Raw genomic sequence first — 8,175 nt, forward strand, 5'->3', positions numbered from 1 at the left:
CTCCCTCCCTCCCTCCCTCCCTCCCTCCCTCCCTCCTTCTCTCCCTCCCTCCTTTCATTCCTTCTCTTAAAACGAGTCACTTACACTAAACCCCACCAGAACTTGGGACCTGATCTAACTGCAGCTCCCCAGCTTCTCCCAGAACTGTGATCTTTAACCAGACAGCCTGGAATTGCTCTGGTCAGCATTAGGAGGTAATCCGCTGATGGACCCTTCCAGTCCCCTTAGGAAGGCCGCCTTGCCTAAAACAATGCATTTTTTTGCTAATAATACCATCCTACCCACCCCCACCTTGAAAAACCTTTTCTTTTTGGCAGTTCAGTGGCGCTCCTTACTGTTTGCTACATGGGATGCTGCCCAATTTGTGAATCGCTGGATAAAGCCAATTTGATCTTTAAATGTACTCAGCTGAATTTTTATTATTGAGTCTTCCTTTCCCTCCTTTCCTCTTGCCTTCCTGCCGGCCCGCCTGCCTTTCTTTTAAACAAAAATGAGATAAAATCTTGGGAGAGATATCCAAAAAGCTGTTAATTAGGTTATCTCTGGGAAAGGAAACTGGGAGACTTGGGAACAGAGGTCCAAGGGAGATTGACTTTGGACTGTGCCCTTTCGTGTTGTAAGGGCCAAGGCCGACCGCTCCCAAGATGTGTCACTTAGCTGTGAAGATTATGCTGAGCTAAAAACAATCGAGGCCTGGATGGTTCAGAAAGAAACTTTGACCTTCCCCCCAAAACTGCCTAAAAGAATTTATTTATTTATTTAAAGATTTTATTTATTTATTTGACAGAGAGAGAGACAGCCAGCGAGGGAGGGAACACAAGCAGGGGGAGTGGGAGAGGAAGAAGCAGGCTCATAGCGGAGGGGCCCTGATGTGGGGCTCGATGTGGGGCTCGATGTGGGGCTCTATCCCAGAACACCGGGATCATGCCCTAAGCCGAAGGCAGACACTTAACCGCTCCACCACTCAGGCACCCCTGCCTAAAAGAATTTAGATTAGAGGCCTGCTCCTGGAAGAGAGCTATCACCATAGACACCTACATTATAATATGAACTTGGTTTGGTAGACAGGGAGGAATTTAGCAAGGCCTGTCGATCAAAATCCTATGTCCCATTGTTTCTAGATGATAAACATTCGTTTACCAAACCTTTGCTCTTTTTCATTCTTCCTGAGTTGCATCCCTTCCCTTTGAAGTCTCAGGCCCCTTCCCCTTTCTCCTTAGTTCAGGATGATTTCATGTTGTCTGACTGTCTTTGGAATCTCATGCATGTGCGGATTCCCTATGCGTGCAAAATTAAATTTCATTTTGTCCTGTCAATTTGTCTCATGTCAATTTGATTCTTAGTCCAGCTAGAAGAATCCTGGAGGGCAGAGGTCATTTTACCTTCCCCACAGTACTATTGGCTTCCCCCACTCTTTTCTTTTTCCCAATTAAAAAACTCTTTATCAATGAAAAAAAAAAAACCCTCCCTCTCATCCATCATCAGTGTCCTCTGAAGCATTCCCATTAGGTACAGTGTTTCCTGTGACATTTGTTTTGTCATTGGGAAGGAGCTGGTTTCGAAATGTTGAAGAGCTCTCGGTGAGGTTCGGAATGAAACCAAATAGGACCTACCTTCTCTTTACATGGTACTTGCATTGCTTGGAAAATTCCGTGTACAGAAACACTGTGCAAAAAATGTTTTTTTTCTCTTTAAGAATTAAGCAGAGTTAGGTCCTCAGCTCCAATAATTATTAACAGCTTTCCACCCACACGGTGTCTGGTAGAATCTGTGAAGGTCATGAAGGATGGAGAACATTCTTGAGCATTGCAAATGTGCAGCATCCCTGGCCTTTGCCCGTTAAATGCCAGCAGAGTACCCCAATCATTGCGGCATCCCCTCCCCCAGTTTTCAAAGTGCCCCCTGGAAGGCAGGGCCATTCCTTTTGAGAACCACAGGGCTAGCTGCTGCTCCCGGCACTTGGAAAGTTCTTTGCCCTGATGTTTGCGGAGCTGGTTCCTTCTTGTCATTCAGAGCTCAGCTGAAATATTACCGCTGTCACAGCGCTGGCCTTTCCACCCGATCTACAGAGGCCCCGTTCACCCTGCCACATTGCTGTCTTTCAGTTCCCTGTGCAGCATTTATCCCTGTCTGCTGCCTTTCTTTTCTGAGCCATGCCTGGAACGCTCGTTGGCACATCGTGCTCGGCAATCGTTAGTCACAGGAAGGGAGAATAAGGCAGGGAGGGACGGCATCTCTCTTTTCCAGTTGTACAGTTTGGCACAGACTAAACAAAACACAATGTCTTCCTGAAATGTTTTAACTCAGGTATGATAAATAGCAAAAGGTTAGCTCAATTCACAAGACCAGTGGCTGCCTCAATTTCCCGTGAATAACACTCAGCCGTGTCTGAATTGGCGCTTTGCCATGCTCGGCTGAGAGCCACATCGGTAATTCTAAAGTGAGCTGGTACCTGACAGAGCCGCTTGCTTTCTCCCCAGTCATCATTTCCATCACGTCTTCAGCAGCAGTTTGGGCAAGTGTGTCAGCAATGAGTAACTTCAGCATCGCTAACCTTTGCAATGAGATATAAACCCCGCAGGGGTGCCTGGCGGGCTCAGTTGGTGGAGCCTGTGACTTGGTCTCGGGGTTGTGGGTTCAAGCCCCACGCTGGGTGTAGTGATGACTTGAATAAATAAACTTCAAACAAAATGAATACAGGGGCACCCGGGTGGGCGTCTGACTCTTGGTTTCGGCTCAGGTCGTGATCTCAGGGTCGTGGGATCAAGCCCTGTGTCAGGCTCCGTGCTCAGTGTGGAGTTGGCTTGGGATTCTCTCTCCCTCTGCCCCTCCTGCTCGTGCTCTCTCTCAAATAAATAAATCAATCTAAAATAAATAAATGAAATGTGGCTTCCACGGCTTTTGCATTTTTATCCCTTGGCACATGGCATTTAACTTTAGGTGATGCTCAAATATCCTCCCATTCTGCTTCAGAAGTTTTGATGAAGTTTGAAGCAGGAAGGTTTCATATTAAAATATGTGAGGCTTTTTATTCATTCCATCAATCGCTCATTTAGTTGTTGCACAAATATTTATCCAATACTTACTCTGTATCAGGAACTATGCCGTCACCTAATGGAATTTAATTAGCTCCCATTACCAGGCCATAGTACTCCAAATTTCAATGGTTTTTTTAATGGTAGTCCTGTGATACTTTTAGTTTCCTGGCTGCTGGTATTTTTACAGCTCTAAGAGAGGGTCCTGGTGATAGAGTGATACGTGTCTAGTGCCTATTGGAAGAGCTAGTGTCAGCAAAAGAGCCTGTGTCTTGGCTCTTAGCACCAACGTAATAAAGGATTGGAGATCGGCGCCCCAAGTGAAAGCAGAAAGCAGCTTTATTAAGGACAGTACGCCCTCAAGGTGGGAGAGCAAGAGTGCCAGGCTCAGAGGTGGTAACTGCCCTGAGGCTACAGGGGTCCTTTCCTTTTATGTGAGTGGGGTCTTGCATCATGGACACTGTGATCTCTAATGGAGGCTGCTTCCAATCGTTTGGGGGACTTCCCCCACAGGTTGGGAGGGAGAGTTACAAGGTTTGTACGGAACTGTCATGGCAGCCTTTTTCCATGGAGGGGGCTATAACCACAGTGCAAACGCATTATAATGAGTCTAGGAGTTACCCTGGGGCAGAGGTGGAAGGGGAGAGCCCATGCTCTTCACCTGTGGTTCTTGGTCTGGTAGCTCCAGAGTCTTGAAAGTCACAAGGTCAGAACGTCATGCCCCTGGGCTTCTAAGTGTAACTTACTGATCACTGTCCTTGCCTCTAGCTCATGTCTAACTAACTGCCTACTCTAAACTCATCACATTTTAAAAAACATTTTATTTATTTATTTATTTATTTGAGAGAGAAAGTGCACAAGCCAGGGAAGGGGCAGAGGGAGAGGGAGAAGCAGACTCCCCGCTGACCGGGGAGCCTGATGCAGGGCTCAGTCCCAGGACCCCAAGATCATGACCTGAGCTGAAGTCAGACACTTAACTGACTGAGTCACCTGGGGGGGCCCTAAACTTGTCACATTTTAATCATAAACTCCAGCTCCACACTGTTGACAATTCACGTGTAGTAAAATTACTTCGTTGGGGGGTAGAGTCCTAACAGTTTTAACATACATATTGATTTGTGTGGCCACCACCACCTCAGGACACAGAACTGCTCCTTCTGCCCCCACCATTGTCATGCGCTGCCCCTTTGCAGTCAAGGCCTCCCGTACTCCCAGCCCTGGGCAGCCACTGGTCTTCTCTCTGTCCCTATAGTTCTGCTTTTTGAGAATGTCATATAAATGGAGGCATACAGCATGTAACCTTTAGACACTGGCTTCTTTCACTCAGCACGATGCTTCTGTGATTCATCTATTTTGTTGTGTTCATCAATAGTTTCTTCCTGTTTATTGCTGTGTAGTATTCCATTGTGTGGACGTACCACCGTGTGTTTATCTGTTCATCTATTGGTGAACATTTGGGCTGATTCCAGTTTGGGGCTATTATGAATAAAGCTTCCAGGAATATTTGTGTATAGGTATTTGTATGAAAATATCTCCCTTTATTACATAAAAGGTAACATTCTGTGGATATAATCTTGGCACTTGGCTTTTTACACTGAATACTATATCCAAGGAGTCACTCCAACTCAGTTCATACAGAATTTTCTCCCTCTTATACAGTCACATAGTATCCTATTGTATAGATGTATCACAGTATATTCAACCGCACTCCCAAATATGGACATTTCAGTTGTTTCCAATATTTTGCAATTATAAACAATATTACAATGAATAGCTTGGTGCAAATGTATTTTGGTATTGCTGGGTCTTCATCCACTGCTAAACTTTAAAATCCCATTTGTAATTACCAACCCATGTTGAGTTCAACAGAAAACAAGACAGAGAAGAATGAAGCACAAGCCTAATTCCGAATAAAAACGATACACGCCTTTACATACTTCCTGTACTAAAAGTTTATCAGCTTCTGGAAATCATGTGTTGATGTACCAATGAAAGGAATGCATTGAGGTATACGGACCTTCAAGGTACAAGGCCCCATACTGGGGTTGTGAAGTGCTTCCCAAAATGGCAGTGGTCATTGGCAACGAGCAGATCTGGGAAACAAGAAGCCAGGGTGCTGGGTGGTTGACCAGGTGAACGTTGAAATCATTGAAAAGACGGGAGAAGTTGAGTCAAAGAGGACAGATGGTGAGCCAAGAACTAAAGCCTTCAGGAATGAGGGCAGTGACTAGGAGGGTAGCAAGACTACTACCAGGATGGGGAAAAGGTGAAAGTATGGGATGGTGAGAGCCAAGGAGGAGGTTTCTCAAGAGTGGGGAGGAGCAAAGACCTAACGTGGCTTTGGGGAGCAAGGAGAGCCCCAACTCCACGTCCTGCTCTCTTGGAGGCATTGAGCTGCGGGGAGGTGACAGAATAGACAGCTTGCACTTCAGAGGGTTAGCAGACAGCCAAGGACAGCAGGATGTGGAGGGGACATCCGGAGGAGAGGTTCAAGGCTCTAGGGACTTAGCCCATCATGGATGGGAAGTTCTAACCTTAACCTAGCCCTAACCCTAACTTAAGCCTCATCCTCACCCTCACCTCCCTGTAAGGTTCAGCTGTAGTAGTGTAAAATGTCCCTTTACTTCTAGCCAGCTGGTGTTGGCGGTAACAGGGAAAGTAGCAGCTGGCTACCATGAGCCATGTGGCCCTTTGCTACTGGGGCACCGGGGATGGCTTTCACTGTCCCTTCCGGGTGTTCTCCAAGATTGGGCCCAAGGGCCAAGTTGGGGGTCACAGGGCTGAACTCCTCCTGCAAGTGTGCCGTACATGGTTCTGGTGTTTAACATCCTGCCTGGAGACTAGCCCGACCTGTCACAGTATTGCTGGGTTGCTGCTATTTTGCATATAGTTTGCATGAGGTTTGTTGCACTTCAAAGATGTCAAAGAGAAAGACTGACAGACTGAAAGTGATGTATAAAGATGAAGTACGAAGCATGTCGAAGCTCTGGTAAATCCAACCGGATTTACCGGCTCGTTTCGTATATTCGTATATTCAAGCTGCTACACTGAAAGCAAAGTCTATTAGGGCAGAGACCAACACCAACACCTGTGTGCCTCTGTGTATTTCCCAGCTTCCCTTTCAGCTGAGTGGGGCCACGTGGTTTCGTTTTGGCCAATGGAACGTGGGGCGGGGTCGAAAACTGCCACTTCCAGGCTGCACCCGTACAATAGCCCTCATGATTTTTCATGCTGAGACCCTGTTGGTGCGGCTGGAAGCAAAAGACTCTAAAATGGCCGAGCGGAATGCAAGGAACCTGGATCCTCGAGCTTGCCACTTTGAGGAAGCCTGCTTGGGAGAGTTGTTTGGACAGGAACCATCTCATAGGACTCTGTGTGAGTGAGGAATCAACCTTTGTGTTATGCCACTGATGTTGCAGGGTTCATTTGTTTTGTTTTTTAAAAATATTTAATTCATTTATTTGAGAGGGAGAGGGAGCATATGAGTGGGGGGGAGGGGCAGTGGGAGAGGGACTATTTGAGCCTTAAGAAAAATCTGTGTCTTCCTGCGGAAAAAAAACCCGACTTCTTCAATCTGAATGATCATAAGCATGATGAGGACTGACTTGGAACAGCCCCAGTTTACAGCATGCTTCGTCAGTGTTGTGCCATGCAAGAGAAACTGAATGCCAAGATGGCAGAAACTGTGGCCTTAGCACAACCGCCTTGATGGAGATGAGGGGTTCGGGGTGTGAAACGTTTTTCATGGCCTGAATTACCTAGTTTTGAATTCAACTGAGGAACTTGCTGCAAACATTTTGATCTTAATGAAGAGACTCTTGAAATGCTTGATTAAGTGTCTTCTGCAGAATTTCTCCAAAGTGGATGGCAGTGGTGAGTGGCTAATTGTGCCAATTTGGGTCCTCCAGGAAGCAGATGCTAATATGGAGTTAGGAATGCAAGATGTTGACTGGGGACAATGCTCATGAGAGACACAAGGGCAGGGAGCACGAATGGGCAGGGAGAGCCCTTAGACCACGATGCAGATTTGCCCCATGTGCAAGGGACCGGGGAGGAAGGGAAATGGGCGGAACTACCTTAGACTGCAAGGCAGATGTGACAAATCCTTGGTCAACCCAATGGGGAGTTCTGGAAGAAGGACTGCCTGTAGAAGAGTCGCATGTTGGGCTGAAGTGGCAAGGCCCTGGTACTGCCATTGTGCTTGGTCATTGGCTAGAATCTTCCAGAAGAACACATGGTTTTGTCAGGACTACTGCAGCTGATCTTGCCAGGTGCTGCAGTTGGAGGCTGTCAGCTAACGGGGCCCCTCAGAGATACATGGCAAACCCTTTCCTGAGGGGAGATCCAGCATGCAGCATCATTCCTGCCACCGTCCACCCTTCGTGCCTCATGGATGCACTTCTCCACACCCGCTCCATGTTCCTGTGGACTTCTCTTGCTGAAGAAAAACCTAGAAGAGGTGAGTGCGAAGTGCTACACCTTGCTGTAGTTGCCATCAGCGCTGCCACTGGCTCTCATCTTCTCCTTTCTCCGACATGTGTTCGACACATGTACTGATTTTCTGTCTACTTGACTTATAATTACTGACAAAAGGGTGTTGAGGTCTCCAATTATAATGGTTGATGTATTTATTTTTCCTTGTAGTTCTGTCAGTGTTTGCCTCATTTATTTTGATGCACTGTTGTTAGGTACAAATACATTCGGGATTGTTCTGTTAAGAATTCTCAATTGTTGAGGCACCTGGGTGGCTCAGTCCATTGGGTGTCTGATTCTTGATTTCAGCTCAGGTCATTATCTCCAGGGGGGGTCCTGGGATTGAACCTTGGGTCGGGCTCTGTGTTCGGGGGGGGGGAGTTGGTCCTGCTTGAGTTTCCCCCTCTCCCTGTCCCTCTGTCCCTCCCCCCCTACTCACATGCTCTCTGTCTCTCTCTCAAACAAATAAATCTTAAAAAAAAAAGAATTCTCAGTTGTTGAGAATTGACCCTTTATCATTAGGTAATGCTCCTCCTCCTCCCTTTTTCTTTTTAAGATTTTACTTTTGAGTAATCTCTACATCCAGCATGGGGTTTGAACCTACAACCCTGAGATCAAGAGTCGCATGCTTCGGGGCGCCTGGGTGGCACAGCGGTTAAGCGTCTGC

This window comes from Ursus maritimus (genome assembly GCF_017311325.1).
Source record: "Ursus maritimus isolate PB19 chromosome X unlocalized genomic scaffold, ASM1731132v1 scaffold_X1, whole genome shotgun sequence".
Lineage (NCBI taxonomy): Eukaryota > Metazoa > Chordata > Mammalia > Carnivora > Ursidae > Ursus > Ursus maritimus.